The following is a 22,535-nucleotide window of genomic DNA, read 5'->3' on the forward strand; positions in this document are numbered from 1 at the left end:
TACATGGGTTGATTATGAGCCCCTGGGCAAAGATATGCAAAAGCCCCACCACCTCGCCACCATTTTGTTGTAGTTGTTTTGTGTCTCTTTGTAGTTGTTTCATCTCTTTGCGATCTTCTTGTGTCACTTTGAGTCTCTTCCTGGTCAGCATGTGTTAATTTATATTTCAAAATATTTTTATGAAGATTTTCATGAAGGAAAAAAAAATGCCAGGGTTGGGCAGACACATAATATACATTGTTGCAGAACAAAAAGGAGACGATTACAGTAGTACCTTATATGATACAACAGCCCTTCCTTCCCACCTCCTATCCCCATTTTCCTACCTTTAGATATTTCTAAGGCACAATGTCTAGAATTTAATATTCAAAGCAGCAACATCCATGTAGTCAGGTTTTACTTTTTTTTTTCATGTCAAAGGGTGAGTTAAAACACACTGAGAGCTGATGTTGTTTAGGTGTTATGAAAATGAGACGAAAAGGGTCCCTCAGGTCTTATAATTATTTTTTCTCTGAACCATTAGCAGAAAAGTGCAGCATCTCTAATTTTAGGCAGGACATTACATCTCCAGGCCACTGGCCAGATGTGGGCAGGCCAGCCCCCTTCCATTTGAGCAAGATGGTGTTTCTGGCCAAGAGCAGAGCAAAAGTCACCATACGGTGCTCTGCAGATGTAAGGTTGGGGTCGTTTCCACAAACAAGGCAATATATATATTATAATATACTGTATCACAATATACTGTAACAACATCAATTAATGGTAAACGTGACCTAACATTACCCCAAAATGTGACGTGGACAGTAATTACCAATACAAAATATTCTCCAGAAATGTAACAACGTCATGGTCACAAAAAACAGCCTGCTCTTTGATACTTTGTCCATGTTCTATTCATACATTCAGGTTTGTCTATATTTTTGCCTTTTTTTCACTTTATTGTGAAAGGTCGCATCTTCCTTTACATGTCAAAGGAAACAAAATAAAAACAGATCACACACCCTGCACACAAATCAAATCCATCCGTACTAATCCATCTGCCCTCTCAGAAAATAAACCAAAGACAAACAACTCTGAGATGTAAAGATGTCAACATATGTCTCGCCAACTTCTTGATGATATCAGTTTTTTGTGCACGCCAAACTATAACAAATTGCTGGCAAAACGCTCCATCGGACAGTGTTCAGCTGCACTCGCCGTTCTTAAAAGTTCAGAGCAGCTGCGTTAGTGTAAGTCTCTTCATAAACACACGATACAGCAAACTGTGGCAAAACGTTATTGACAGAAGCCCATTAAAACCTCATTACGTTCCCAGCCATACAGTAACAGCAGCACATTGTGGCCAAGTTAATTGTGCTTAAGCTTGCTGGTGTGGTTGCAGGCCTAATGGAAAATCTCAAAAACCTTTCAGCCCTGAGAGGAAATTAAAACTATGGTGAGCGCACAGTAGCCTCATCTCAACCCGTACGGTAAAGCACAGTAATGTGCCTGGAAATATGCAGCTTGTATTGTTGACATTTCTCCAACATACTCCACTTTTTGATGTAGTAATTAATGAATCAGTTCAGCTCAGATTTGATCTCCCCCATGTTGTATAGTGTACAACACTGATATACTATGCATACCAGTGTTAAGATCTAAATAAAGACATCAACGACCGATGAAAATGAAAACCTCTCACAATGCCTTATGTGAAACTGGGTCCAAATCTGGAGAGACCTAGAAAGAGGGCATTCAACTCTTCCATTACTAACCATTGTCCTCTGAGTAGCATAAAGTAGCATCTCATATCAGGAACACTTCCTGCATGACTTCATGCTTCAAACTCCTGACAGCCAGGATTGGCTGGAATCAAGGATGCAAGTGTGACGGAGGGGGCAGACTCTGCCTTTATAATTTGGGTTGACACAACGCCATCCGTCACCACTTAGTCACTGCACAGGAGCAAGAAGGGTGGTCTGGTGAGACGCTCATTCATGCTACTCGGAGAAATATAAATAAGTAAAAAAGCTCTTTCTCAGTATTTGTTTTATGTGTCACAGCTAGACAGGCCTGCTCCAAAGACCAGCTGTCACATACAGGAAAACCCTGAGCAGCAGAGGCTCACTACTGTGCAGATAACCCCAGAGAGGACCCCTCTTTACAGAGTCCAAGAGGTGGTGAGTGCCCTGGTAGATGAGGATTAGCATGTCTATAGTAAATAATACATGGTTTCAATACAAAATGGATTTGACGAGCACTGCTTTTAACATAGCCTTCTGGGCACCCGGCTGGCAGGACTCGATGGTGCAGCTATTGTAGTTAATGACAGTTCTCTTCTTAACTCAGCTGTTGCTGGAAATTCAGGCTACACATATACTTTGCCTCAAAGGGAATATTGGCAATTTGTGTCTAGTGAGGAAACTGTTACCTGCTCTGATGTTGAGTATGCTGATGTGCTGTGAGATGCTTTCAAATCACAGTTTCCATCTCCTGTTGATAAAAACTTTTGTCGTTACTATGCTTTTCTTTTTAAACTAAATCAACATGTAAAAGTATGTCTACTTTTGATTAACTGTTTTCACTTTCTGCTTTTCTCCTCTTGGAGCACGTTATGTGAAATAACTTTTCTCTCACTCACTTATTTCTCCAACTGTCATTTCAGAACTTGTATCCCCTGGTATGTGTATCTTGCTTGCTGACTCCAGTTGCAATGCTTCTCTGAATGCACAGACATCCCGTGAAATGATTTACAACACATGTAAATGGACAGTGCGAAAAGGCTACAAGTGCTTAAAATAGAAAAACTTTGTCAAAACTGATTAATTCTCAATAATTTATCGGTTATGGGTCCAGGTCCTGATAAGATGGCGTCTGGGTCCAAATCCAGACCATAAGCCCGCAATTAGTGACCTCTGGGGCGAAGGAGAAGGATGACAGCTTAATGAGCGGGATGCATTTAGGTCATTCTGCTAACAAGGGGGAAGGTGTCCCCCCTCATATCCGTCAAATCACTTACTGGCTGTAGCTCAGTAGGAAATTACATTTTATAGTGTCAGTTTATGAGGTGTTTTTTTTTGTCTTTGTCTGAATGATTTTACAATGATTTTAACCTTGGATGTGTGAGTGTGTGCACATAGGCAGGGAACATGTCCCCCTCGATATTACGAGCATGTGCATTTGTCCCTCCCACCCAAACAAAAACATGGGAGTAGCAGAGGACTTTGAATTTGACAAATTAAAAAGACATTTACACCATAGCCTGATGCAGAAAAGACACATTGGTGCATAAAAATTCACCAGAATGCAGGAAGATATGTGTTTGATGCTCAACAGTGGTTTCAGTTTTCTGGCAGAAGAGTCCCAAACCCTGTGTTTCTCCCCAATGCTGAAAAGACACCTTTACCCTTGCATGTACACAGACAGTATTTCAGCTAATTGTGGCAGAGTGAATGCTTCTTTGTTGTGGGGGCACAAAGTACTGTTCACCTCGTTGTTTCTGTAACTTCATCTTTTATAAATGATTGCTGTGTGTGGCAGTGAGGCTTCTTGTAATTAGGCAAATCAAAGGTTTTAAGTAGGTCTGTTTCAGCAGGGGTTCCTAATAATTTTTGGCTTGTGACTTTTTAAATCAAAACAACGTCAAAAAGCAGCAGAGATCAGAGAAAAATTAGTAAATCTATGAATGTTGAAATAATTAATATTTCCCCCCATAATTTCCTATGCTGGTTATCGTTTTTTGCAGCCCCTAAGAGTCATTTTGTGAGCCACTGGGGCTAAAAAGTATCTAAAGTTGGAGTCTGTTTATTTTCCTCACAGTCCACTGGCTGTCCGTTCAAGATATGATGTTCATGCAAAGTCCTGGCTCGGTAAATGGGAAAACAAACAAAGTTGTTCAGCCCCGTGCACAGGACAGGGGAAAGGCTGTGGGAAAAGATAAAGGCAGTTAGATCAAGGAACAGTAAATCTGGCAGCACATGCTGAGGTGCTGAAACTCACAGTGCATAATCAAAAAGGAGAGATGGCAGATAAGCAGCCAAAGAGAAGAAGGTCAGAGGAATAAAAAATCAAAAAGAAGGGATATGATTAGGCCACGGTAAAGAGCCGCTTTAACATCAGTGAGGTGGAGAGATGACTGAGAGTTTAAAGGCATAAAGCAGATGCAGAGGTTGCTCGGTTTCTGATAGACAGGTGGGTAGGGGGGTTAGTTTTGCAGTTTCACAGAACTGCCTGTAGGTCAATTGTGAGTTTTCTTATACCACAAGCAACAGACCCGCACCATTATAATGAAATGTAAATACAGTGTTTCCAATACACTGATTTTTGTGTGACTCTGCTGGGAGGACAGCAGACAGCAGTAACATAGACCCCAGTGCTGGGGTCTCAGTGTGCTGGTGGCCAGTAGTAGCGGTCAGTCTAACCGGCAACAGAAAGTTGCTGATCCGGCCGGCGGGGAGTCGAGGCGGTTGTGGATCAGACCCCCAGTGCTGGGGTTTGCTTTGGCTGAATTTGAGTTGCCACAGTGGGTAACTGGCTAACTGAAAGTCTGCCCTCACACCCAGAATAATAGAAAAACAGAAACTAATTCTGTGGGAAACACTGAAATAACATCAGATACATTACTTTGCAAACTTGGCATAAAATACCTCAAACCTCAAATATCTCCTTTCCCTTGGAATTACACGTGTTCACCGATGTAATGTTATTTTTGGAGGCTTATGGTTTTGCCTTAGCGGCAACCTCCGGGGCTGAAAAATGAAGCAAACACATAAGTGCCGAAAACTGCAGTTCCTTGAATGGCCACTTGAGGCTGGCTCCAGAAGCCAGTTAATCCCCGGACAGCCCAGTATTAAAATGCCCAACTTTATAGCAGAAATAAACATGTTTACAGCCTGGTACAAAAAACAGTTTTGGTCTCAAGCTAATTTACCCATTCATGAAAACTGTAGAGAGGTGACTTTTTTTTTTTTTTTTTTTTATAACTCACTTGTTTACATTCTATTGAGGCTTAAATTTACGCATAATTTAGGATAGGCCACTTTGAGTGACTCTCTGCCGAGAGTGTCTTCAGCTTCTCTGTCAGATCCACCCCTCACTCCCCCACAGCACCAGCCTCTCGTCCAGATATGGTCACTTCTGGTTCCAAAATCCAAGAAGGCAACGGTCAAAATGCCGAGCTCAAGGCTTCAAAACCGGAGTCCACAAACCTCCTGACATCACAGTAGCTATGTCCATTATTTTTTTACAGTCTATGGTTCTGCCACATGCCTATTTTGGTCAGCAGGGTCATTCGTTGTTAGTGTTGTTGCCTTGGCAATGCACAGCCACGAGTTTGGACAGCAAAGCTTCTTAAGGAGCACGTTTGTTTGAGTTTGATTATCAACAGTCTTTCTCCAGAATGATAGACTCCACCTTTAAACAAACCTTTTGAGTGTGCTTAAATACCAAATCTCAGAAATTCTGAGAACCATTTCACTTTCATGATAGAAAATAAATAGATAAATAACAAATTTCCTAAACTGGAGCAAGCTTACTGAGTACAAAGGCATCCCACTAATCAAGAGGAAAACAACACTCTACAGACACAAGCACAGAGGAAGAGTGCAAGGAAGAGCACTGTGTTTGACAAGCCTGAATTTCTTACTATACATAAGACAGGAAGTGAAGTTATCACAAAGACAATAGCTTTCAAAAGGAAGTGACTCAGCAGTCCACTTTATTGATGCTACACTGCAGATGTAAGTGGTGGTGGAGCAGTAGTAGTGTGATTGTGCATTACACATTAGACATCATTCAGCAGCCATCACAGGGAGAAAAGGCAAGAGGTAAGAGGAAAATTGCTTTCTGTAATTTGCAAACTGGCGTTAAAACCTTACTGATAAAAGCAGATTTTATGATGGTGCTGTTATATTTTTAAGTGTACGATAATATGACCACAAAGCCACTTCACAGCATCTGCATGACAGACAGCAACAGTGGTCTTTCTTAGCCTACATAAAATCCAGGGGGAGGACAGTAAGCAGATTAGGAAGACAACATTACAAGACTTAATTTGCACAAAACAGCAGAAAGTAATCACAGTCATATAACTTCCCCCAGCTGGTGAAAACTAAGTGAAACTGACATTTTTTAAATGTGTTGTTTAGCTTCAAGCACTATGGTTACAATCTTTCAACAATAGGAGATAAGCTTTCCCCAAAACTTTTGTTGGCAAACTTTTATCAAGCCCTGAAGCCGTATGAGACGCTGTTCTCAACTGGATTAAAATGACATTTCTGATGAGTTTGTTTTGGCCCAAATGGCCATGGAGCTACTCCCCTGACACCAAAGTAATATACTCGGCTTGTTCTAAATTGACTGCCTCAGCATGGCACACTTTCCAGCTTTATATAAGTGTAATTTTAAAGTTGTCTTTGGTCCAAGCTTGGTCCAATTTTCTCTAAAGGGCAATCAAGGAAAGACGTTCAAGGAAAAGTAGCTGCTGGAAGTCCTTTCCGGCAAAATGACAGTATTCTTAAGAAATAGGACTGTACCACAACAAACATGAGTGTTTTGGTGTGGAAACAGGAAGCAGTGTTGTAAACATGGAAAGAGATATTTACCTGAACTTTGTCATGAGCTTCCCTCCTCTCAAATGTAAACATGATTGTTCTTATTCAAAGGTAGATAAGAGATCACAATAACAGGTGTGTTCCACAGGCAGAAAATGAAAGACAGAATTGCATGATTGCAAGAGAAACAGTCAGACTGTTACTGGAAAAGGGGCACCAAGCTTTCAGTTATGTGTAATCATTCTTACATGATTGTTTTTGTAGATCTATTATGAAATATTTGGCTTAGGATAAGAGTGATGCTCTTAACCTTTTGACTGAGATCACAATAGGCAGGTTATCTACAGTAAATAACATGAGATACACCTTATCACTGGGGGCATTCCTGTTACAGTTATTTTCCTTTACAGGTGCATTAAATTCAGATAATCCAATTAACTAACTCTAAATGTACTGTACAATTGAATTAGTTTTAAAAATTAAATTTACCTTAGAATAATGTCTTTTAAAGAGCAGTGTGTAAGATTCAGGGGGATTTAGTGGCATCTCGTGGTGACAATTATGGATTGCAACTAGCTTAACTTCACCTAGTTGGAATTCCTTCAGTTTTAATTGTTCGGGAGGTTTGTACCAGGAGCCAAATTATCCACAGAGGTCTCCTCTCTCTAAGAGACCACCACAGATCAGGTGATTGAATAAAGCAGTATCACATTAGAAATCGATGTTTCTCCTATGCTGTTTGGCAACGTCCCAGACAGGCTGCTCGACCAGTTCCTGCTAATGTGTGCTCACCTTTTTTCTCTGATAACTTTGTGCTTACCTTATTTCTGATCCAGACATTAAGGAGGTTTTTACCAGGAACTGAATTATTTGCAGAGGTCTCTTCCTCTCTAAAACAGACAGCCCTGGTGATTTAAACTGGTAAAAACACTGAATACAACAGTTTCATTTGAAAAAAAATCGACACTGTCATCACGGAGGGGCTGCTCACTACAGTGGCTAACCGAAAAATATAAATGGCCCTATCCAGAGCCAGTGTTCAGTTTATCCATACTGTGGAAACATGGTGGTGCAACATGGTGGACTCCGTGGATGAGGACCCACTCCCTATGTAGACATAAACATCTCATTCTAAGGTAAAAAAAAAAACCCCAAAACAACTCATATTTTCAGGTGATTATTAACTAAAGAAAACATGCTTATTATATAACAGTCCATTTCTGCCAAGATATCCCAACACACTGGACCTTTAAAGCTTCATTAAGTGATGTCTTTGCTACTTAATGGCAGAGGAAACAAGCTGTGATTACAAAAGGGACATTCTTATCACCACTTTAGCTGATAAAGTGAATTTACAAGCAGTCAGTTGTGTTTCTGGCCACCCAATTATTGTCGGTCCAATGATAACTTGCTAGTCTCTTACTTTGGCTGTTTGTCGTATGGTGCTAGGCAGAAAGTGCACAGTGGGTTTTGGATGCCTTGAGCTGCCTGATGTGGCAGACAGTTATGAAAGCAGTGAGACTGAAACAGGACTTTAAAATTAGCTATACAGTAAATGTCAGCTAATACTCTTCTGCAGTCATGATCCATTGTTAGTATACATATATTGATTATAGCTGCTTTAAAGCTGCATGTTTGATTAGAACAGATGGACACAGAAGACCTTTAAAGATCTGTTTATTAGGTGCATTATGATTCTGTGTTGCCTCATACTGAAACAACATGTGTATGCACAATTGCCAACTACTGTATTTCTGCCATTTCCCAAAGGGAAAGGGATGAGAGTCAGTAACCTTTCACCTAACAATGCTTCCTGTCTTTGTTTCCCCCTGTGCTCCTCTTAATGTTTCTTTGTCTGACATGATGTGCTTTACTTTCTGGCATTTCCTAAGACAGCCCTGCAGCCATCCTTTGGATTGCCCTAGTAATTTAAGGTGACTGATTTGACCAGCCAGCCTTTGGCAATCTCTCTTCTCAAACCTTTATTGATTTTGACTATCACCTAGATTGGAGTTACGTTCAGGACAAACTGTGCCCTGACAGCAGCAGCCCCTGCTGCCTGCCGCTGTGGCTGTCAGAGGAAAAATGTAAATGTCAGCAGGGAGCATAACCACTAGATTTATTTTCAGACATGCTTTGATGTTTGAAATTAGTGTTAATATAAAGAGTGCATATACGTCTGGCATTCGTCAAGTTGGTAAAATAATTCTCCTTCAGTGGATGTGAGGCTCCACTATTTGATGTGAGAATTATGACAGGAAATCCTACCCCTCTCTTTCCACTGTGAGTCTCCTAGAACAATATGGTAGCTGGCAATTTTACAAGCATACCCATGTATGTATGTTGGATGAAGGAGTTACAAAGGAGCATTTCTTGTCTTATGCCTGCAGGTTTTCCCCTTTATACCTGTCTCCATCCTTCATACTCTCCATTACCTTAGGTGGAAACCCCTTTCATTTCCAACACCATCTCCAATATCATTTAACACTTCAAATCGGCAGGAACACATTATTGATATTTGTGTTGGTGTTTTTCCGTGTTGGTGACCTATAATGGAAAGATAATGGATGACTTTTCCTTAGCGCCTTCTCCCACCAGAGGAATGATCCTCAGTCGTCGGGTCACAGAGGTGTGGGAGCATTGATAGAGGCCATTTTCAGCAGCAGTCATACAGCTCATTTTGTGCACTTTCACTAATGGACAGGGCTATCATTTATGAAGGGTAATGCCTTTAAAAGGGACATCAGTGGAGGCTAATGATCTGACCAGCACTCTGTTAGAAGCAATCCTTTGCTGGATGGTATTTAGACTCATACCTTTATGAGGTGCTTTCACTGATGAATGGTAAGCTTATCAAAGTTATGTTGAAGGCTTAATACTGTCAAGAACTCAATTTTCACTGGATCGTTTACGATGGAGATCCATATCCTGCAGGTGGATAAAAGACTGTCCTCATCCAAAATATGACCACATAGGTCGTTTGTACAAGCAGCTTCTTTGAGACCCATATTTACGTTTATTGTTGGGCGGCGACCTCTAGTGGCTGTAGTAGTTATGATGGGAGAAAAGGTGGAAGTCGTGGTGTAGTATAAAGAAAGAGAAAGTCTTTGACCCAAGAGACAGCCTTTCATGCCCCCATTTGAAACCAAACAATGTAACATGGATTAAGGGATAATGTCAACGAGCCTTGTATCATGAATGTGGGTAGTATGTGTAAATGTAACTTGCTGGAACTACAGATTGTATTTCTACATTTTTCAAATCCCACCGCCATCAGGCCCCCAGGAACTGCACCAGGCCTTGAAGCTAATTTCCGTAGTGGCCAAACAGTGTAATTACACCATCACATGACTTTTTCCCATTGACTTATGTGGTGCATGAGAAGTCTGTAAGTCAGTGGATACATTTTTTCGAGCGTCACAACCCTTGCAAAATGTGATTTTATCCATTTGGTCCAATAACATTTGGAAAGGCTATAGAAGAGCCACATGATTGAATTATTTTATCCCGATTTAAGTAAGCAGAGCGCTAAACCAGAGGTAGTCGGCTCAGCCAGCGGAAGTCTCTAGTGGGCCTCCTCTATGGACACACAGTGCTGAAGCAGTGCTGATTATTTCAGATAATTTAATACACTGCAGTTGAACTTTTCTGGCTTCACGCACCACTAAGCAACTTTAGTAGGAGTGAACAGGGCCCTTCCTCTTACACTGTATCCAATTCTTTTTATACATCCATGGACATCACAGACACAATGAATAGAGAAATGGATCAAGAGTGAGGCCCTCTCTCTTGCTCCCTCAGACCAAGACCAAACTCCAACCAAACTGTAAAACTAGGCAGTGCTGATCAAATATGAACCAAGATTCTGTTTTGCCTAAGTCCCACCTAAAATGTTTTCAAAAACATATTTTAGTGGGGTGTCGGTGGCTTAGTGGTAGAGCAGGCACCCCATGTACAAGGCTGTTGCCGCAGCGGCCCGGGTTCGACTCCAGCCTGTGGCCCTTTGCTGCATGTCACTCCCTCTCTCTCTCTCCCTCTTTCACACTTGTCTGTCCTGTCAAATAAAGGCTAAAAAGCCCCAAAAATATCTTTAAAAAAAATAAAACATATTTTAGTTGCTGTAACAAGAGAATTTGTGGACAGATAGTGGGCACCAAACTGTTTCTTGTATTGTGAAAATGGAGGCTGAAAAAACTGAGATCAAACTTTAAAACTAAGCAGTACAGATCAAATATGAGCCAAGATTCTGTTACTGCATTACCTGTTTCTATAACTGTAATTCAATATTGTTTGTTATCAGCTATATTATATTGTTTTCTGTATCAAAAATAGTGGGAGCATTTATTGGTCCTGTGCAATGCAGTGCATTCTGATAGGTGTAAGTTTGACTTCACGAAAGTTTTCTACCTCTTGAGCAAAAGCAAATGCCACAACCCTTTTTCTCAGTTTTCTCTGGTCTTGTTGCGTCTCTCTACTGCATAGACAGCCCAGTTTTATGACAAGACCATCTTTTCAGCAGTGAAATACTTCTTTAACTACATACATATGTAAGTTAAGTTATGTAACAAACATAATTATTTTATCCCGAACCATAATCTTTTTCCTAGACCTAACCAAGTAGTTTTGTTGCCTAAAATTGAAACCTTAAAGGCGCTCTGTGTAAGAATGGTGCCAAAACGGTTACCGCGCCCCCTCCCCTACAGATTCGAGGTTGCTGGACAGCGGCACGCTGGAGACTGATTTGTTTGCCCACGGGCGGCTGCCGTGGCAGGACCACGTCGCCGCGTCCTTGATCTTCGGTTTTCCAGCGGACCATTCGAGCAAGTCCGGCTTCTCTGCTGCTAACGCTGCTGCCGGGATACAGCTGAGGAGGAGCCGGCTGCTAATGCTATGTACTGGGACACTGCTAATTCTGCTTGCCGTGTTGCTGTAGCTCAGTCGTAACTGTAACTGATGCTGAGACTCTACTGACTGCGTGACTGGTAGACGGCGGTGTGTGGCGCAACAGGCCAAAACACAAATTCAAAACATAAACATGATTTGCGGTCTGCCAAAATTTTTTTTAGATGCAAATATTCTCGCTGTACTATTGTTGTCGGTGAGATCAGTATGTTATATGAACATTATTCCTTAGTCTCTGTGACATATTAAGATGATTTTACGACTATTTGCTTTAGATTTCTTACATATAGCTCCTTTAACCATGTGTTTAAAACTGTGACCATTAATGGCCACATACAGCCTATACTATTGGTTAGGTTTGAGGACGCATTGATCTCCTGCCTGGTAGAGACGCTCGTTTAGGAAATGCTCCAGAGGGTTGTATCAAAGGGTAGGAACAGTTGTTCCTACCCTTTGATACAACCTTTGACCTGTGTGGTCATATGAGATGGAGAACTTGTTGGAATAAAAATACTGTAATTTCTTTTTAGGGTTTGGTAACAAACTTCCCTCTGCTCAGCACAGCACCTTTCTTTCTTACCACACAGAGCATGGCTTGATCCTCCTCTGTGAATTCTCACTGTTGCAAAAATCCACATACCCCCTGCTTACTTTCCTCACGCTTTATCAGAAATCAGAAACACATGCATGTAGGTTTCTCACACATGTGTGTTCACTGTAGACACACCCTCTCCTCCTCTCATCACTGCTAGATTAAGGTCCCTACAGCACCCTGTAAACAAAAGCATAAATCACTTACGCTTCCCCTCAACTACTTGACTGAAATTCATGGTTCTCAGCTCCACTAAATCACAGTGGGTGAGTGCCCAGAGGAGGCTAGAAGGCTAAAACATACTGTCCATGAATACCATCGGCAGCAAGGCCAGTCCTATATGTCTTAATATAGTCAATTCAGAGATGGATAGGCCTAAGCTGAGCAGCCACAGGGAGACAAGAACAGCTATAAGACTGCCAAGCCTTTGATAATTGTAGTCAAGTCAATCTTATTTATTCAGCCCAGTATCACAGATTTGCCTCAAGGGGCATTTCAGTCTCTTTACAGTCTCTATCCTTAGACCCTCGATTCTGGTAAGAATATACTTCCCAAAAAAACCTAAGGGGAAAAAAATGGAAGAAACCTTACAAAGAGCAGCAAAGGAGGGATCTCTCTCAAGACGGACAGATGTGTAATAGATTGTTGTGTGTAAAGACCAACATATGCAGCAGACAGCACACACTTGTAATTCGTACCATGAGAGGTGAAAAGCTTCCGGTTTTGATTTATGCCATTGCAGGCCTGCAGCTTAAGACCATGTGTTTGTTCAAGAAAGCAGGGTGTAGACTTTGTGATGGTCTTGTTTTGGTAAGAGGTGTAACTGCATCCAGGAGACTAGGGAGGGTTGCACACATTGAAAATGTAATACCAGGGGACAATATGAGGGAGCACGAAGAGGGATGGCACCCTGCTGGTTTTCAAACATAAACACTTCAGTCCATCAGCTTTAACAATACATGGTTAAAAGAAATGTGTTTCTTTTGCTCCCCAGTGAAGTTCTTTGCACATCAGAAGGGTGTTATGCAGCTGCCACTGAACTGAAGAGCAGAAACCTATTTAGTCTGTATGGCTATGTCAAGAGCATTAACATGCAATTTCCTCCGAGAAGGGACCTTAATGCAGTCAGGACATGAAGTATTACCTCCCTATGGCTTATTGCAGTGTTATAGTTATTGTAGCATTGTAAAGGTATTGAAGTAGCAAAGCTGTGTTGTATGGTGCAGGTATTGTTTTATCTCACACAGGCTCTGCCCTCTACTGGACTCTGTAGGTAATAATCTCTCCCAATTACGAGCACGCCTTCACCCAATGAAATTTGCACAGATGTAGCCGACCAATCAGGACATTTCTACCAGAACACGTGCAGGCCAGAAGGTATTTTAGGCAGTATTACGATGCCGTCTGCCATTCTGTTCAGTCTATGTAAGACAGAACAAAAGTTATAATACTGTAACCCTAGTTCTATCAGCACAGACGAGTTTAGGACAGGGAACTGTGTGTTTTTTTTATTGCTGTGGGGTCAGCACATATCTGGGTAGGCACTTCCTGATTTGCCAACAATGTTTTTGCAAATTGCAGTGGGCAAATGCAAGCTTGTAATTGGAGGAACGTATTACCCATCGAGTCCAGGAGTCAAATTTACGAATCCTAGGATAGTATAGTAATGACCAGCACTACTCTCTCTATGATCGGCCAATAGTCATTGACTTTGTTGGTTGCATTGGTTAGGTTTAGGCAAGAGCAGTCGGACTGGTTCAGGTTAGGGTAAGAATGGCGGGATAAGCCAATGAGAGGCAAAGTAAGACAGAGTGAGACGGGCCATTCGTTTGCCATCCTAAGATTCGCAAATTCGCATCCAGTGGAGGAGTCTGCTTGTGCTAATAGAACTAGGGTTACAATATTGTAACCATTGTTTATGTCTTGACAACTATTGGATGGATTACAATGCAATTTGATGCAGACATTTGTGAACTTTGGTGACCCCTGGACTTTTCATCTAACATCATCATCAAATCAAGATATTAATTTGTCCAGTAATTGCCTTCTGACTGGATACATGGAAAATGATTGCTACCTCAACATATAATGTAATCTCACAAGTGATAACCATGTTGACCTTTCTATTAATGCTATGCTTATAAGAATACAGCCTAATACTGGACACACATTTAATAGTTTTGACATGACAAAACCCTCTGATACAATTTGTCAAATACCTTTATTGTGACACAACTCTCTGGCTCAATTATTACATCAATTTCATCATAACTGCTTGAGATCAAAAACCAATTTTACAGCATCAGCGAGCTGCAAATGTGGTAATAGACTGTAGTTACTGTGTGGTTCCTCCTCCTGGTTCCTCCTTTGTTTATGATTATGTTGCAACTGGGATGCCAACTCACCTTGCCCAATCCAAGGTGAAGCACTAAAGCTTAATTAAAAGAGCTGCAATGTAAGCACCAGCATGTGGACATCTGTACGGTCCTATTATTAAATGAAAAAAAAAAAATGTCCGTCAGACATGAATGACTCATGAGGGGATGAAATGCAGAGAGTTCTCTGTGTGCTTCCACTGTAATCACCATAATCATGTCCTTTTTTATAATGAAGCCGAATATATCCACTTAAATGTCTGGCAGTGTTAGAATCCAATCTGTTATCCCTTCAGTGTGAAGTGGTTGTCTAAGTGTTGATCACACCAGGGGGTCATCTTTTTCACTGAGGCACTCTGAACCACATTTAATCTTCCTATCATAAAACACCTTTAGAAGCTAGAATCTCATCTGGGAGTCGAGCCAAAAATAATGGATATGTTTAGGCCCAGTAATGCTGGAATAACACATCAGCAACTGCCAAAGTGCAAGCAAACAGAGGAAGCTAATCCTCTGCGTAAGCAAACATTGGCATCAAGTTTGAGCATGGCTCTACATCCACTAAGAAGGTAGGCAAGCTACCTTGTATGCTCTGAGCCAGATTAGCTTCCTGATTCTGCAGAAACATGCCTCTGATCTCCTCAGAGCTGGCTTCTGGGTGATAAACTCTCCCTCAGACATAAATTTGTCCTGCATCAAAGCTGCTGACAACACCACCAGGCTTACAGGAGGCAGGGGATGTGCGTCCAAATATTGTATTTCACCCATTGACAGTCCAAACAAAAGAAAACAAGGATCCCTGAGATGGCTCTGGTCAAGAGCAACAGCCTGAATTTGCTTTGATGAATCACATGCAGGAGCAGTGACAATGTGGATGGGGCTAATAACAGCACTGCAGTACCTTAAACTGCTCACTAAAATAAATGTGTCAAAATAGAATTATGTAAACCCTTTAAGAATTTAGGTATACCTGGTGGGGGAGGAAGTCACACGTCCTGTCATGTCATGCAAAATTGGTTTACCTGTTATGCATAAATATGCCTTCAGAGTATTCTTTTTAACATTTCACATTGTTAGTTGTTAAAATTCAATGCACAGAATCATAGAGATTAATAGTCATTTTAATGGTGGGAGTATGCCTTAGGGTCACATATTTCATGTTTAAAAGGACATTAGCTTCTCATTTTGTGCTATTGCGAAGCCAGTAGTGGTGCTAATGCAGTGATTATGATTTTTTTTTATTAAATTCATTATTACAGCATAATGAAAACAGTTTCTATTGATCTGTCTATGCTTACTTCATAAAATGTTATGAGGTTTTCTTCAGCCCCGTTGCCAGAATAAAGTCTTGGCATTGTACATTTCTACAAACCACTGATATGTTACATTTGTACTTTTTTATATGTGTGATGTAGATCAGAGTACATGTATGTGAGCTGAGTTTCTCATCAGGATGGTGTGACACTGAGGTGAGATGGCTGCCAAGCAGCAGACAGAAGCAAATTACTTGGAAAGTGATTTAGAGCTCAGGACATTTCCAGCTGTGCTGTAGCAACCAAACCAGATATTTTAAGTCAAGACATGATCTTTTGAGTGCTTCAGGTTGAGCACAGGAAAATAAGCTCTGTTTCTGTAGAAATATCCAATTTTTGTGTTAGCTTATTGACAAGTGTGTCAATGTTAAATTGAAATGTAACTTTTTGATCCAGCCAGATACCAAGATTTTTATACTCTGAGACCTTCTCAATACAATGACCATTCAGAGTGGTAATATGCAAACTGTTGTCCACAATATTTCTAGTTCTGTAAAAATCTAAATCCCAAGGGATAATGTTCATATTGGATGTGTCCTTAATGTAGTGAGGGCAAAAAGTAGGTTAGTGGAAGTCGTGGTGATGGATGTTTGTATAAGGTCTTTCTCAAACCCCAACTAAATATTTTAGTGCCTTACCTTAACATTGTCGGCCTCACATTGGGCAGTTGTGTCTTTGTCAAAGCCTGGCGCTTACATGACCCACAATGCAACTCAACCACTGATAGTTTGGTCAGAAATTCAGGTGTAGTAAAGGCCAGTAGTGGCTAATGTAGCCTCAAGCCCCTATACCTTATATGTGTTATATGTTATATGTGTCAAGATGGCGCCGGTGTGTATGGCTGGCCGTCTGCTGCTCCCACTTTGGCTGGCATTTTTGTTGTTTGTAATCCTTGGCACTGTACAGATCGAGTCTCTGCTGGTGTATGATCGCCAATCCCTCTTAGATCTGAGACATAATGTCAGAGATCTAAGTATATTTGATCACGGTGGACAGAAAACTCTGCCCCCGCTCCTGTCGGAAATCCCGACTCACCTTTACCGGGCCTCGGCTCTACCCCCCCGGCGGAAGCGTCTCCGTCGCCGCGGTAAACGCGGCGGTCGGCTGGTGAAGCTGAAGGTCTGCCTGGCACGATCTTCGTCCATTTCCCGGTCAGGACATGGATTATCCTTTCCCTTCGCTGTGCCCCGGCGTTTCCTGGACCCGATCGACGCCTGCCTGGTACCTGTCGCCGGTCTGGTTGAGGGATTCCGGCCCCGCCGCCCCTGCTCTCCCCGGCTCTCTCAGCGCGGGGTGAATCTCCGGAACCTGAAGACGCTACTCCGGGCTCCCCGATCCGCCGAAACACAGGCCCCGGCTCCTGCCAGGATTGGGCTGGTAAATGCCAGATCACTGGCAAACAAAACGTTTATCCTGAGGGATTTCTTCAGCTCCCGTGGCCTGGATTTTCTCTGTGTGACAGAGACCTGGATCGGTGCTGGTGAGTGCAGCGCTCTTGTCGAACTTTTACCAGCTGGTTGTTCTTATTTTAACTCCCCGCGGACGTCAGGCCGTGGAGGAGGAACGGCGACTGTTTATAAAAATGACTTTAAATGTAAGCAGTGCGCTGTGTCATCTTATTTCTCCAGCTTCGAAGCGACTTTATTTGAGGTGGGTCGCTCTGACCCGGTGATGTGCGCTGTCATCTACCGGCCCCCCAAGTACAATAAGGACTTTGTGAAAGACTTTTCGGATTTTCTGGCTGAAATCATGCCAAACTACGATCGTGTCCTTTTTCTTGGGGATTTTAATATTCATGTGTGCTGTCCTGATAAGCCGTTGGTGAAGGACTTTTTAAGCCTTATTGACTCTTTTAATTTGGTGCAGTGTGTGTCTGGTCCCACACACGAACATGGTCATACATTAGATCTCGTTCTTTCTCATGGTTTGTCTGTGTTTAACTTGAAGATCTGTGAAAATGTCATCTCTGACCATATGCCCGTATTGTTTGAAGTTGTTTTTTCTTGTACTGCAGTTAAATCTTGCGCTCCTGCTCAGCGCCGTCGGACTTTTAACCCTTCCACTGCTGGTCAGTTCTCCGCTGCTTTCGAGCAGCTCTGTGCCTCCTCTTACTCAATGCCTGCTGACACGGAGGAGCTCAGCTCCTGGTTCCACTCCTCATGCCGAACCATTCTGGACTCTGTGGCTCCATTAAAAACAAGGCAGCCTAAAGTGAAACCCGAGCCCTGGTTCAGTGACAGGACTCGTGCAGTTCGACGGGAGTGCCGCAAAGCTGAACGCAGGTGGAAGAAGGACAAGCTCCATGTTTCATTCCAAATCTTAAAGGACTGTTGGCACCTTTATCAGAACACTATTAAGGAAGTCAAAAGAGAATACTTGTCAAACCTCATTGTGTCAAATAGCCATAACCCTCGTGTGTTATTCAAAACTATTGACTCTGTTTTAAATGCCCCACAGTCTGTCTGCTTGGAAGCATCCCCTGAGCTATGCAATAACTTCCTGCACTTTTTCATAGACAAGGTTGTTAACACAAGGGCTCTCATTTCAGCGCCTGCCTCTGACCCCTCTGTTTCTGTCCCTTGCCAGGCTGTGTTTGATAAATTTGAGCTTGTGACCTTGTCACTTTTAGATGATGTGGTTGGCCATATCAAGCCATCAGGTTCCCCTTGTGATGCTGTCCCTCCTCACTTTTTTAAAGAAATCTTCCCTAGTATAGGGCAGCTGGTCCTTGCCATCATTAACAGCAGTCTGTCCTCTGGTGTTGTCCCCATAAGCTTTAAACATGCAGTAGTGCAGCCCCTGCTGAAGAAACCTGGCCTCGACCACACTGTATTGGCTAATTTCAGGCCCATCTCCAAGCTGCCTTTCATTTCGAAAATCTTGGAGAAAATTGTTCATGCACAGTTAAAATCTTTTCTGGATGAGCATAATATCCTGGAGGTCTTTCAGTCTGGTTTTAAAACCCTGCACAGCACAGAGTCAGCTCTACTAAGGGTTTTTAATGACATCCTCCTGGCAAATGATTCTGGTGATTATGTAATTCTTGTCTTGTTGGACCTAACAGCTGCCTTCGACACTGTGGACCACAATATTTTAGTATCCCGGTTGCAGCACCATGTGGGCATCTGTGGTAGTGCTCTGGAGTGGTTTAGATCCTATCTGGCAGACAGAACTATGTGTGTAAGCCTTGCTGGTTCTGAGTCCCACTCTGCTCCTCTGTCATATGGGGTTCCACAGGGCTCAATTTTAGGGCCCCTGCTTTTTTCATTGTATTTGCTTCCTCTGGGTTCCATTCTTAGAAAGCATGGCATCTCCTTCCATTGTTATGCTGATGATAGTCAGATTTATGTGCCGCTGAAGAAGAGAGATGCTTTCTCCCTACAACCTCTTCTGTCATGTCTTGATGACATCAAAGACTGGATGGCCTTAAACTTTTTAAACTTCAATGAAAAGAAAACAGAGGTGATGGTGTTTGGTCCAAATAGCTCCTGTGAAACCCCCCCTGTTGATTTGGGCCCCTTGGCACTATATGTGAAGCCAACAGTTTCTAACTTGGGTTTTAAGATGGACAGTGGTTTTAAATTGGAGCGTCAAATTGGTGCAGTGGTTAAGTCCAGCTTCTTTCACCTTAGGCAGCTGGCAAAGGTTAAACCTTTTCTTGCACAAAAGCACTTTGAAATAGTAATCCATGCCTTCATCACGTCCCGGCTGGATTACTGTAACGCACTTTATTTTGGAGTCAGCCAGTCTTCCCTCGCACGTCTCCAGTTGGTTCAGAACGCCACTGCTCGGCTACTAACTGGAGCACGTAAGAGGGAACACATTACGCCCATTCTGGCCTCCCTTCACTGGCTGCCCGTGCACTTTAGAATTCATTTTAAGATTCTTTTATTTGTTTTTAAATCTTTAAATGGTCTCGCCCCACCTTACCTCTCTGAGCTGCTTCATCCCTACGCTCCTGCTCGGTGCCTCAGGTCAGCTGATCAGCTGCTCCTGGATGTACCGAGGACTAAGCGGAAGCTCAGAGGGGATAGAGCCTTTTCTGTGGCGGCCCCCAGATTGTGGAATGATTTACCTGTCCACATTAGACTGGCCCCCTCACTGTCCGTTTTTAAAACCAGTCTTAAAACCCATTTTTACTCCTTGGCTTTTAACCCAGCATGAGACTCTGCTCTTGTTTTACTGTTTTATTGTTTTTATTGTTTGTCTTATGTTTTTATTTTTGTACAGCACTTTGTTTCAGCTGTGGTTGTTTTTAAAGTGCTCTATAAATAAAGTTGAGTTGAGTTGAGTTGAGTACCTTCAAGTAGAGATGAGGAGTGGGCCACAGAAGTCTGGTAAACCTACTTCTTTCTAACTCCACACCTCAGATTTCTTTCATTTCAAAACTTGCAACGTTCAACACATTCTCACTCCCAACTCTCCCAATACCAACCCTTGGTCTGTGGCCCTATACATCAAAATATGACATGCTAGGTACCCCTCCTGCATCAGTTTTGGACGCTCAGGGATGTTGTGTGAATTTACTCCCGTCACAAGTATTGTGTCTTCTTAAAATAAAACTTCACAGGAAATGGAAAGTTTCTTCTTGTTTCTAAATGCATGCAGTCTTTTTAAGATAAACTTACATTGTGGGCAAAACAAACTTTGGTGTCAGGTTTATGTCCTCAGGTTTAGGTAACAAAAGCATGTGGTTAAGTTTAGAAAAAAATATCATGGTTTGGTTTAGAATAAGTATGACTTGTTACTAATACTGTATAATGTAATGTCACGTGACATACATTTATAGCTTAGCATGCCACATACACTAGTACACTACATTGTTATTAAAATAACTGGACTGACACACGAGACAGCAACAGCAGGCTCATGGGTGAAAGTCCGGAGTTTGTTTAACCAGTCCCACCTTATGCGGACTTTCTTGCACTCTTTACCATGGTAGTGCCCAGTGCATCTCATACTGCTGCTAAGGGTGCCTCTGTGTGTGGCTGTCTGATACCAAGAGCCATTGATCAAGTGGCGGTATTTGACTAGTTGGGAGTGAGACCAAGTTGCAATGTTTGTAGTCTTCAAACAAACAACCAAGGTTAAAATACTCTACCCTGCAGTGTACTAGATGCCATGGAGGTCTGGCACCACCTAATTCTGAAATTTATCACATGGTTTATCATTTAAGCTACAGTAAAATCTGAATTGACCCTGCATCTGTGGTTCCATGGAGATAAATAGAACCACAACCAATTGGAGCTCGAAGACTGCAGGACCTCGCCTTTTAAGGGCTCAATCTAAAGTAGCGGATGCTTACTTTGGGTCCTGTCATCACTAATACAATAGTTAACCTCAGACAAGTGGAGGAGCATTTACGTAATACTAACAAGTGCCATCTTCAAACCTCGTTATGGCATAACAGGCACATACCATCTGGAGATAAGCGCTTTGTAAGCACTGGAGTGAGAATAGAATGATACTCTGAACTGCATAAACAACTCAGAGTCTTTTAACCTTAGAGAATCTAAGAACCCCAGTTGACATCCCAGAGACCTCCTTTCTCTTTTACCTAAGCTTATGCTCTGCCCTTAAATGTTATGGAGCCCCATGGGGGAAAGGTCTTGAGGCATCCAGTCGTAAAGTGGCTCTCTGATTCCCACTCCAGATGACTGGTGTCTAGGATCTATGTCAATCTAACAGTTGTTCTTGTGGGAGAATTCCCAATAGTTAGCAAATGGGAAGAAGATTTGACCTCTGCAGGAAATACAATTGATTGGAGTACAGTTTGAAGCAATATTTTTAACTGTTCACAGAACTCAAACCACCAGCTGATCTAATTCAACATATGCCATAGAACACATTGGACTCCTCAGAGGAAATGCATCACCAAAGCCATTTCTAACCCTTTCTGCTCTGTCTGCCAGCCTGAACACATTGGAACTTTCTTATGCATGGTCTGGTAATGTGAAAAGGTGTATGAATTTTGGGTTAATATGACCTCAGTAATAGCCACCATGACTGGGCATCAAATCCCTACAGACCCAGTTGTTCTCTTAGATAATGATGATTCTAAACTAAACTTGTTTAAGCAGAAGAAAATTTGGCTCACTGGCTTAACTGCAACAAAGAAAATGATAATAATGATGCTATTAAAAAGATGATAGCAAAAAAATTGCCTCAAGAGACGTGACTTCAGGTTTATCAGATTTTGTACAGCCTCCTCTGGTGCCCTAGAAGGCTTTATGCAACTTTATTTTCACACATGCAGGAGTACCTTCCAGGCCTGTAAACAGACTTTGATGGGTAAAACTGTCAGTGACAGTGATGTCATGATGGTTTTCTCTCCAGTCTCAAATCCCTCAAAGTCCTGATCCTGCCAGCTGCAGCAGGCAGCTGCACTACAATCAAGATTATTCAGTTGCATCTTTTTTGATCCTGTAACAGCCTGTAGATTACGGTGAGACTGATGTATCATGAGGCCACAGATGGCAAAGCACAATTCTCCTTAATATCTCAATGTTCACATAGTGGCTGCTGCTTTCTCTAACCACACGAGGGTAATTTTTGCTTCAGTGCACTTTAGCTTTATCTAAATCAATATAATGACAGGCCATTTCTAAATGGCGGCGTTGAGGCTTTTCAGATATGTTAAAAGGGATGACCTTTAAAATCATATGATCCCAGAAAGTGAACCAATTATCTGCATTCATGGCTGAAAAACGGCAGGAAATCTTTTCATAGATCTGACGGGCTTTGTGGATTTTTCCCACCGAGACGTGATATAATGTTAACGAGTTGCATGTTAAAGTGATGTGTCAAAAGTGGAGAACTGTGGAAC

The 22,535-nt window shown here is 42.1% G+C and overlaps 1 long non-coding RNA gene across 1 annotated transcript in view; it reads left to right on the forward strand.

Moving 5' to 3' along the window:
* Nucleotides 1-5,718: 5,718 nt before the first annotated feature.
* LOC126390577 (uncharacterized) overlaps nucleotides 5,719-22,535 on the forward strand; it is a 39,102-nt gene continuing 22,285 nt past the window's right edge. The window contains exon 1 of the long non-coding RNA XR_007569981.1: nucleotides 5,719-5,801. This is a non-coding gene — a long non-coding RNA (uncharacterized LOC126390577). The remainder of the gene's footprint in view (nucleotides 5,802-22,535) is intronic.

This window comes from Epinephelus moara, chromosome 5 (assembly GCF_006386435.1).
Source record: "Epinephelus moara isolate mb chromosome 5, YSFRI_EMoa_1.0, whole genome shotgun sequence".
In the NCBI taxonomy this organism is placed as follows: Eukaryota; Metazoa; Chordata; class Actinopteri; order Perciformes; family Serranidae; genus Epinephelus; species Epinephelus moara.